We start from the raw sequence: 12,338 nt of genomic DNA, 5'->3' as shown, positions 1-12,338 counted from the left end.
AAAGATTCTGCAATTGCACACAATTTACACAGAGCTGCTTATAGGACAGAGGGTATAGTAATTACAATTTATATTGAGGAGGGAAGTCAATGTCATGTTATCTATGTCATATAAAATAGGTAATGTGACCCAGTCCCTGAGTGACAGAAAGAGAGAAAGTTATAGAGGTATGGCGATGCCATCTTTTGAACCTTTCTGCTAAGTTCAGATATATTAATACATCTCAGATTCTTGCATTAGTCACTTTTGACAAATATGCACTGAGCTTTTTAGTGGTACAATTTTAACCATATTCCTATTCTATCTGAAGTACATTAATCTCCCTTTTTTGTAACATCAAAACAATATAGACCATGTTTCTTGAAATGTTATTATGTCGTCCTTATTGTGCATAACTATATAATGAAGGAATGAGTTTAAATGTTTCTAAATGCTGTGAAATGTAAATACAGTGCCAGAACGAAAAATTTGAAAAGGTGTAAAAATGTAAATAGCTAAAAGTTTAGTTTTCTAAGTAAGGCCTGATATTCTACTTACTGTGGTGACTATTTACAACAGGAAAGCGATCTCAAACTGTTGGCAGTGTCAGTATCTTTGTATGTTATACGTTAAATTGCTACAGAAAAGGCTCTGGTCTGGTTACTTGCATTTTTTTTCCACAAAAATATCTATTGCCATATCTGTGACAGGTCAGGACCCAAAATGTTGTATTTTCATATTTTAAAAAATCCATAGAACAACATTAATGATAAATATCTTCACACAGTACCTATTTCAATTAATCCAAGCAACAAGTCAAAATTATTTGGAGCGCATATTAAACTTTCTTGAATGTTTCAGTTTTAGTGTTACTTACTCATGGTTCTTTGTAACTATTTTGAACTTTTAACTATTGATTTACTGTTTTGGTAATAATTGGTTATGATTTTTTATTTTATACAGAGTGATTATGTATTCTGATATTTGATTCGGTTTCTGTCCTGTTGCCTTAGTTTGCTGTCTGTGATATTTGTGAATCCTTGCCTACCTTTCCATATATATTGAGCATTCTGTTCACTGCACTTCATGTTGATAAACTTCCCCTTAAGCATATAAGTTCTCTGAGATATGCCCTGATTTGCATATTAATTAATCAAAGTCTGCAACAGGGAGCAGTTCACACAATTATCACTGTTTACTTACTGTCAATAAATCAGACTTAAACTAAATGTCTTATAAAAGGTGTGAAGGCTAATGTCAGTCTAGCTACAGTAACTGTAACACTACTTTTTAAAATTATTTACAGAATTTAATTAGATGTTACAAATACAGTTGCTATACAAATCACAGGTTCAGTAAAATTCCATCCATCCATCCATCCTTCTAACCCCATATCCAAAACAAGTTCTTCAGTAGTCTATCCCAGCAAGTACCGGGCACAAGTCAGAGGACATCCAGTACATTACAAACCAACCAAGTGAGTTTTTTTCAGACAGGCTACTAAAAAAGAATGAAGCAGCTCAGCTGTCTCTACATATTAATTTCAAACCTATTTATTCATTTTAATGAGGGAGACATGACACAGTGTTTACCCCCATCAAACACAGAAGCGAGGCACAGTTGATGTTCCCATTCATATCTTGTTTACATGTGAATAATTGAGCAAGGGCTGAGGTGTTAGTTAATTGGTATTGTGACTGTTTAGTGGACAGTTCATTAAGGAAACATGTCTCTCATTGCTGATGTTTTGTCAAAGAGAGTACATCTGCATAAATAATTCTAATTTATTCAATTTCTTATTAACCCATTTTCCTTTAACAAGGGTAAATTAGTATATTTCAGTAGTTTCTTAGAGTTTGGCGGGTTTTGCATATTTGTAGGTTGCCATTTGAAATGTTGTCTTTAAGTTCATGATTCCTCCAAAATAACTGATGACACTGAAGTTTGTAGTTTTGGAAAAATATCACATTCATAAAAACATAAAAGATGATCATATTTCTTGTAGTAAAAGTCTGCAGGCAGGGTCAGATCCTGACAGCATGTCAACAGGCACCAGGAGGCAAATACTAAAATAAATGAATTTCTGACTTTCTGCTTATTATGGATTACAGTAGGTAGATTACAGACCTACTGTATATTTAAAAAAATTGCTTGAATGAGTTTGATTTCTGGTACAGCAGATGTAATGTGGGAAGTTTCTGTGTTAAAATAATAAGGGCTCTTAAGTAAAAGAATAAGGCAAGAAATAAGTAACTTTCAGTTTGATGGAATATTTGGGGTTACAAAGGAAAGAGTGAATAGATTGCACTGCAGAGCACAGATAAGATTAGCAACTGGATTTGGGGGTCAGCGTATTTTCTAGGTTTGATTAATTATTCATACAGCAGGTTATTTGAAGTTAGCTTCTGTAAAGCCAAACTACAGAGAAAAGAAGGACTAAGTCGCTCATACTGTATAAAACAGAAGTCAATGAAAGGGAGGAGTGTACTTTGTAAATATGTACCAGTAAGTGGTTTGTAACGGCGGTTTGGACAGTTAATGAGAACATGTAATATGGGTATGATACTTGCTAAAAATCTAGGTCCTATTTTTTACCCCCCTCCCAAAAAAAAAAAGAAAGAATGTAGTCAAACAGTTGAAGCAGTATTATATGGGTATCCGGGGCATGTTTTCATATTAGTGCCTCAAAGGTCCTGGAAACGAAACCTAGTTTTGGTTTTAAAAGATCAAAAGCATACGCATACAATCCTGTTAAGACTAGACATCATGCTGACTGCAAGACAAATTAGAAAAAGAACCTTCATTAGTTCAGTATCACTAGAAAATGTTAGGCTTAGAAGTCAATCTAAAACAATAGGGGTATTTATTAAGTTCATGTACCTTTTGTATGGAAATGTAATGATAAATCTGTGTTTAGAAAATTGCATGATCCTCTTCTTGTCACACAATATTGAACATGAGAATACAATGAGAGCACTTGTATTACAATTGTATACAGTACTTCAATTTATAACAATATATGACACTGATTATTTACACTACCACAATGGTCTTTTGGAAAATGTGCTGGGCAAGCTAATGAACTCTATTAGACAATTCTGGAAAACTGATTATAGCTGCAAATAGGGCTTCCTATCTGATTATATTATTACCTTGAACTGTGAACTCGAAAGACAACATAATTAGCACAGCATTTAGTAATAAGAAATTTAGGAGCATCCTACAATTGAAAAGCTAACAGAGAAGGCTAATATCAATACTTTCTAAAAACCTGATCAAACATGTCAGTGATGTTTAAATTAACATTTTTATTGTTACAAAAGCTTGTTACAAAAGATAATTTTCCTTCATGGTTTTGCTGTTCCTTAGATTGCTCTTCCTGATATTAATCATACGTAAGAAGTGAAGGATATTAATCCAGTCAATGTTATAGCAGAGCGTGGAAAATCCAGTGTTTCTCTTTAGAGTCACATTTTTTAAACTTGTCTTTATAATGTGTTTTGTAAGTGTTAGCACTTTAAATGTGGTACCAAAGAACATAACAAACCCGTAGAATAAGGAAAGAAATTACACACTATGCACTTGGAAATGTTGTAGACACCTTGCATTGGTGGAAATGGCTAACACCTTGTTGATAAATAGACAGAAAAACTTTAACCTGATGGTAAAAATGTACACAAATGTTTGCTTTCTCACTTCCTTTTTAAAGGAGTGCCGGAAGTGCTCCGTCATGCATCTGGGGGGATAACCCTTTGCTTGTGGGTTCTCCTGAAACTTCCAGCTCTCTGTTGAGACGATGGGCCTCATTTTTCAGAACGGAGCACAGTTTGGATGCCTCTCTTCTCTCCTCCACTGATTCCAAGGAGCCCAGACTGAGTCCTGTGACAAAGCCAGCTTTCCTGTAAAGTCTGTTCAGCCTACCAGCAAAGAGCAGCGAGGAACATGATGGACGGCTATGACAGATCGCTAAAGCTGGATTGCCTGGTGAATTTTACCAGTTAATTTGATCCAATCTTTTACCATTCACTGAATCCCTCAGCGCTTGCTGCAATTTTCTGGCTTATTAACAATCTATCATAAGTTCTCATTTTATAATTATTGGGATTCTAAAGCTATTGCCAGTGCAGAGAGAAAATGCTCAGAAGGGAAGTACTTCCCTTCATATCTCTGTGAAAACAAGCTTAGAGAACAAGTTAAAACACTGGAGTCATTTCATTTTCTCTTATTTACCATTCCAAAGTAAGACCCTATCAAAGTGTCTGTCATGGTACAGGATGGGCAGTGGTGGGTAGCAGATCACAGCAGATTAAGGAACCTAGCGTAGAAAATGCATAATTATGAAATGCATCTCACATGAACAAGGGCCGGTTTCTTTTAGCTTTATGCATGAAGCCGGGGGAAGCTGTTATACTTGCAGGTACTTAAACAGAAGCATCAAAGGCATAACTCTCCCCCCCCCCCCCCCACAGTCTATTTATAGCTTTTAATAAAGGATTTCTGAAGAATTTTAGTTGACATATAATTCCGTTCCTATGCATATGTAAACCCCAGATAATTAAATTTGCTTTGCTATGTTCTAGTCTATAACATCAAAGGTATTTTAAATATCTGTTTGATTAAGAAAACTAGAGTATTTAATTAGTTCCATTTTTAACACCGAGATTAATTTTTCCCTAAGGAGCCTCATGACGACCTCACAAAGCAATTTCCAGAGTTCTCTCTCGTCACCCTTACAGTAAAGCCCCTTGTTGTTCTAGGTGTAGTGCACATGGTTATTTATGCAACAAAAGCTCACAACGAAACTATTTTATGTTATGACAGCAAATTATATAATTCATTAGGGGTATAATTTTCTAAATTTTGCTAACAGGATTAATCGTTCCTTATTCTGGATATATAGCAGTTAGTAATCCATCCACCTCTTTTTACATTGCTGTAAAAATTCAGTATAATGAGCTATGGACTGCAGTCACAGACCTCCTTGGCATTACAGGATACAGTGTATTTTTAGTTCAACATGATGGTGGCAGATGAAGTGATTTGCGCTACGGAAGTCACGAGCTGAAAATTACGACCACTCTAAATATATGCAAACAATGATTTATGAATTCAGTCTGGTTGTGTGAGACAGGAAATGTCAGTAGCTCTTTGCTCACTCAGTCACTCTTTGAGCAGCACCTACGTGACAATGACACTGGTGTCTGATTATGCTGACATTGATGGAGAAACCTTTAAGATACCAGGCTACCCAGAATGCTCTGCACCCCCCTGACTGTGTCAAGAAAAACAATGGCCAAATGCAGAGGAGCATGCTTCTCTGATGGATTCCTTCTCAAGCTTTTATTTAAATATCCACCCAAGAACACAGTGAGTCTAAGGCAGTCTAACAGTCTGGAGATACCTGGATGAGATTTCTTGACTTTTCTCAAGTCAAAAACCACTCCAGTTTTATGATGAACTAATTATGTATTGGATTTTATAGTGATTGCCATGGTAACTTACAATTTTTCTGTCAATGTGCAACTAAAATCTATATGCAATATTTCAAATATTGTACAGTACATGCCCATTGAACCACAATGGCTTGTGTGATGTTATAAGCATGTTAATCAGCATGAATCCCTTGGATACATCAACTCCACCAAACACCATAATCAGAGTAACAGGGCATTGATGAAATAATATATGTTAACTTCTCAACTGAAATCAACCCATTATTCTCATTTTCCTCTAAGTGTTATCCAGTATACAGTGATAGGTCAAGGCATACCCCATCCTTGTGCCCTATGCTGTCTGGGATAGGCTTCAGACAGGGGTCATGATGGGACACAAGGAAGGAACAAAGATCCATGAGCAGAATTTTAGAAACTAAAATGGACTTTATTCCAATAATGACAAACAATAAATCTAAAACCAAAAAGGCTCATGAGGGTTTAAAACAAGAGGCAGTGAAAATTAACAAGGAGGGAAAAGGACTAACCTAGTGACTGAGAAAGGCTGGGGGAAACAGTGACAAAGAACACCGACTGGGGGCTACAGCACAGGTAAGACACAGGGAGGAACAACAGAGGAACAGCGCAAGGGCAAATACATACATATAACATGGTAACAAGGGCAAAACAAGGGACAGGTGAGAATCATTACAATTAGACTAAACACTAGAGACCTAGGAACAACAAGGAACAGGTGAAGGTCGTGAACAATTAACAAAGACTCAGGAAATATGACAGGATAACCAGTGATACCTGTTGGCCAAAAACAGGAAAACGATGGACAGAACAGGGACTGATCCTGGCTATAAGTGGTTAAATGATGGATGGATGAATGATATCCAATTTATACAAAGGCAAAAATGAATGTTACCTGGAAATAACTGACCGTTCATATATTTATTATACATTATTGCATGCCGGGGATAACATTACATGTGTTCATATATTATACAAGATTACTTAATGGTTAATTTTATCGTATTAAGTAGGATACCCTTAGATCTTCAGTTGCATGCTGAAATGAGGATGCGTATAATTTGGTGAGGGGGAGAGGTGGGGGGCTACTAACATAATCAAACTTCTCTGTCACCATCACTAATACTTTTAATGCTTGAAATGAGACAAATTCTATATCAACATTTTATTCAACCAAAGACACTGATCTGTGAATTTATAATGTATTATTAGGAGGAATATACCTCCAAGGGACATTTTAAAATAAGTTTAAGAGGTTCATCCTCCTCAAAATAGAAAACGTAGGTTGCCAGGTATATAATGATGAAAGGACTGACAACATTTAAATGCAGTGTGAGATTTCATCTTCCTTTCTGAATATTTATTGATCATTTTCCTTTTTAGTGTCAAATTCCCAAGAAATTATCTTGGACACTTCTCCATAGTAAATAGCTGTCTCGCTGTATATCTCTTTTTCATCGAGTTTTGTCCTACACTTAACTTTGAGCGCTCCAAGCACTCCATCAGTAACATGTCTTCAAAGGGGAAGGAAAAAAAAATCTTCATTTGGAACTGATTTGGATTTATGGGATTGGTGACATCAATTGTATTTGTTGCCTGGATAACAAATGTTCAAAGGGGACTATTCTGAAACACGCACCCAATCCATTACTGGCTCCCAGAATATCCGCCAAAGCAGGTTCTCAGCAGCTACACGGCCATCCCCAGGGACACCCACCTCTGCATCCGTCACAATGCAGGACAGGACAGACAGCAGCAATTCAATAAAGACTGCAGGCAAAATGAGGGGTTGAGTTTGTAGCTGAAGGACCAGTTAAGACTTCTTTGAAGGCTGCTTTTCTCCCCACAAAGCTCTCTAAAACACGTCTGTTCCGTCAGATGTTTGACTACCTTGTCAGCTTCTGTCCCATTCACTCCCAACCTAATGAGTGTGTCAGAACTGCTATTTTACCAGCTGAATTTGATATATTACTACAATAACATATAATAAATTATGCAGAATTAAACCACATTTGTTAGAATTCAAAGACAATAACCATGGATGTCAAAATCCAAAAACAGTGAATACATTATTTTTAATAAATATAAATGTTAATTATAGTAATAAAGCCATCTCAATTAATATTTATAGAGAACGGTGGTTAAATTACTGGTAATTTATGACCTTAAGCAGCTTAAAAGCACCTTGGTCATAGATATTGATTTAATAAACAGGCATTAGCAAATGCAGGATATGAGTAATAAATAAGAACCATTCCAAGTTTTGATGAATGAATATGCATTTCAGGCCATTCAAGCAATAGAATATTAGGAGGAGAGAACAAAAATATGCACAGAAAAGGATTCAGTTTTACTAATGAGGATCCTGAGTGCAGGAAAGGTAACTGAGCATGAATTTTAATGTATGGGAAAAGCATGTGGGTAAGGTAGTAACCTTATGTCTGGAAAGTGCATTCGATTAGTCTAATGATTGGGGTACGTCTACGGATTTAGCAGAGTTGGTTTAATATGAGCAGGAAATATAATGATAAAACAGTAGGATAATTCACAGAATCATGTAAGGCAGACATAAACATAGATATTAAACAGGCATGGAATTAAGAAAATAAACACAAGAAAAATAATCCAAGGGCATAATAAAACGTGGACTAAATTGAAAGAGTATTTGCACTCTTTTCCACAGCTAATTACAGACAAGAAAGGAAGTTTGTTAATAACCAAGGACTGGGAATGCATATATTTAAACAGCACCCATGTTTGAATAATTCTTTAGTAGTCTTGTGGACCCTTACAAATAATGATAAATTAAATTAGCATTCCACCCATTTGACGGATCCGCAGATCACTTGTCAGGTTCAGTTTGACTACCCCAGCACCTGTTCTCGGTCTAACACCTCCAGCAGAGTCCGAGTACAGCTCAAAACATTATGTTTGACATCTCCTTGACAATTCATTCCATTAGGGCCTTATATGTGCTTTTCATAAAATGTTATATGCTATCTTTAAATTTTTCACACATGCAGTGTGTGTTGGAATATATGCAAATTTAGCTACATTTCATGTCAATAAATCTTCCACATGAACGATATGTTGACTGATAGACTACTTAAGTAAATATTTTGACTAATTTTGAAAAGAGGACACTAATGTATTAAAATGACATGGACCATCTTTTCTGTACTTATTACATGGTAATAAGTAAAGACATGCCCTGATAAGTATTGTGACTGTTTAAATGACATTACTGTACATGACGCATCCATTTCTATAGGCACTTATCCAGTAAAATGTTGCTTGGATTAAGCCAAGTAGCTCAAGACAGGGACCCTGGATGCAATGTCAGTCGATAGCAGGACATACATACCCGCCAACACTATGAACAATTTAGAAACACCAACTGATGTACGTCACAAAGGTTCACAGGGAGGTTGTGCAAATTGCACACAGACATACAACTGGGAGCAGTAGGCAATCCCACAGCCCTAGAGCAAAGCAATAGTGCTAGCCAGTGAGCCACTGTGCCACACGCAACCTGGTCCACATAGAGCCCGTACAATTGTGATGAAAAGTAAACCAGCCATTTGAGGAAAATTCTATCCCACTTTCAGTCTGTTTATGATCAGTGCAGAGATGACAAAAGCCCAGTGTTCTTCTTGCCAACTGTTCTTCATCATCTGCTGGAAAATGTCAATGACTCAAATGTCTCCTTGCCCTTAACAAGTCATCTACCTCATGACAGACTGCCCACACAGTCACACAGCCGCTGTGAAAGGGTGTAAATCCCTCCGGCATAGACCCTGGGAGTCATGAGGCAGGGATGTGAAATGCTGCTCCTCTGTATAAAAAGATCTATGCTTGTCCTCCTACAGTCAGCAGCAGAGCGTGTCAGGGCGCTTTCATCTCCCAGCACCCCACACTGAGCTAACAGATGCAATGCTGCAGATAGCTTTTACTCTCCCCATGAAAGACGATTCCCCAGGTAAGGAAATACGCCTGGGAAAAAATTACAGTGGATCATATGAATATAACTATGCAACAGTAAAAATCCAAATGTTCATAATTGTTAAACAGGAATATTCCAGGACAAGAACACACGATTTGCACAAGGCAAGAGAATTGGGTGGGTGTCTCTGGGGCACTCAGGTAGCTGGGGCGATTGTGCTCATTCACTCCTCTTCTTTCTTGCTTTGATAGTACTATAAATTATGGTTTATTTCTACATTACAAAAACCAAGTAGTTGTTTTACTTTTGAGTGATTATACGAAAAATCTTAAAAAATATGCTACAAGATTTTTTCTTTACTAGAAAATGTGGAAGAAAGCCCTTTTTTAATTCACACTTGCACTGACCCCATGAATGCGTTCACAAATATCCCCGGAGCGTAGAATTACTTTAGCCATTGTCGTCTTACTGTTGGTTAGTGGAAGACTGATGACATTTGGGTCAGATGGCAAAACTAAACGCAGACTGAGGGAGCGCAACTCTGCTCAGCCAAAGACGCTCTAAGGCAAAAGGGGGCAGCTGCTTCCATCTGTTGAATTAGACCTCAGATGGTGCCTGATTTGTCTGCTACTATGTGGAGAGGTATTGGTTTCAGGGGAAGTCCGGAGGCCTCTACATGGAAGGTCGGCTCGCCATATTCCCCTGTCTGCTCCAGTCTCCGGCGATTTCTGAAATACAATGACATGGCAAATAGATAAGACAAGTGCAATCTTCTCTCTATTTTCTATCTAAAAAGGGGCAAAAGGTAATTTTTGTCCGTGTGTCCCAAGACCTCAAATGTCACTCAGTAACAGTGATGCACAGTGGCTTTATTGAGAGCAAAAGTGGAAATTTTAGCCCTGTTCGTTTAATCACAGACCTCAGTGATGTGGATGAAGACACGAATTAGACAATATATTATTCAAGTGTAAATCCATCACTAATTGAAGGGTAATTCTAAAGGCTGCTTTGCTTAACTAAAGGGCCTGTTTAATTATTTCCCTTGTTTACTACTAATGATTCTCAAAGATTGTATGACTTTGCAAAGACTATTAAAAGTAAAATATGGTCTAACTCATATATCTCCTCTGATCTCCCCAGATGGAACACCCAGACATAAAAAAACGTTATATTTGCCGATATGATTTATCCATAAACTGAACGAGATACGTTCCTGTGAAACTGACAGGCAAATACAGATCAGTAACAGGTCTTGCATGGTTAGGTATAAGATGGCTTGGAAATGGCTGGAGCTCTGCAATAATGTCCTGGGGAATCACACTGAGGGGAATTGCTGAAATTTTTGAAACCCATGCTTTGCAGACCGCTTGTACTGAGGTGCACAAACCTAACTAACGGGACCTGTCACATGACTGGTTGGCTCGTCCCCTGCTTGTCTCACCACATCTTAATGATTATTGGCAGAGTCTTAAGGACAATCTGATGTCTGTTTCAAATGGCTCCCATCTGTCACACAAATCTGTTCAACTCTCCCTGCACAATGAAAGAGAACAAGAAGGCAATCAAGCCTCCATTGAATTTGAAAGATGATTCACAATATAATTCAGATTTGACTTAATGGATGTAATGATCTGCCACTAATGACAGGAAACACACTGTGTGCATCTAACATCATGCTATTGAGGGGCATAGGAGGGAAATTATGAAGGTTTTTATCCCTCTGCTGGGTTATGCAGGAAATGAGTACATTTACATGCAGCCCAGAGGAGGCCTGACCTCTGCAGTACTTTGCACAAAGGCATTACTTTGTCCCACATCCAACAGTTAATCCTCTCAGGAGCAATTCTGGAAAAATCTGATTTAATAGTTTACACCTGCATAATGCAGCAATATTTAGAAACATAGTTAGCTTTTATGCATTGTAATTCCAGGTGGATGAATGGATGATTATGGTTTTCTGACCTTTTGAAGTGCCTGCTATCCTGGCCAAAGAGCTGAAGAGACTGATGGCCTCGTGCCCATTGCTCCAGTCACATAACTTCTCAACCTTCTTGCGTTGCAGTGGACTTCTTCCCCTGACCTCAGTTTGCAATCTTATATGTGTTGCCCCTTGGGGATATTATTTTTCCCAGTTGCCTGGCTGATGACACACAACTCCATGTATCTGTCAAAACATGTGAAAGATTTCAGCTCTCTAACGTGAAGCCTGCATAGACATTAGGGACTGGATGACACAGAACTTCCTTCTGCTGAACTCTGATAAGACTGCGATGATGCTAGGAACTCTTAAGTTACTCAGACATGCATTCACAGGCTTTGAGCTCAAACTGGAATTCTTCTGTGTCAATGCAGATGCTGGATAGGAAAACCTTGGCGATGTGATTCACAAGACCCTTGCTGTGAAAGATATGTGCAGGGCTTTTCTTTCCTTTTTCTTCAGTTTCGCAGAAAACTATACAAGTATTGTGTCTAGACTCGAGAATTATATCATTCTGAGATCATACAAATGGGCTGCAGAAGTATCTTTAACACGTATCTTTAACAATCATTCCTGTAATCACCTTAGCACACCACATACATACACCATATATATGTTCATTTAGGAAGAATACTGGTTGCTTGACATTCCTCCTCCTTAAAGTCCATTGTCTCCTCCTCAGATTCCTCTGTCTCAGGCTCCAGTACATCATCATTTCTAGGTACTCCAGCATCCATGCAAACTGGATTTTAGGCGCATATTTTAAATTTCCAGGTGGAGTAGAAAAATTGCATGCTGTTGTGTTTGGATGACAGAGAGAAACCATTTTTTTTCACAGGGAAGGAAAATGTTGGCATGTAAGGAAAATTGTGCAGAATATGAGGACCCCTCTCTATTTCGTCAGCATGCTTGTTACTCATGCAATCCCTGACAAAACTGCACAATTTCACAGTAGCTGCTAACTGGATCA

The sequence above is a fragment of the Paramormyrops kingsleyae genome, chromosome 5, assembly GCF_048594095.1.
Source record: "Paramormyrops kingsleyae isolate MSU_618 chromosome 5, PKINGS_0.4, whole genome shotgun sequence".
Classification (NCBI taxonomy): Eukaryota; Metazoa; Chordata; class Actinopteri; order Osteoglossiformes; family Mormyridae; genus Paramormyrops; species Paramormyrops kingsleyae.
This window is presented reverse-complemented; position numbering follows the sequence as displayed.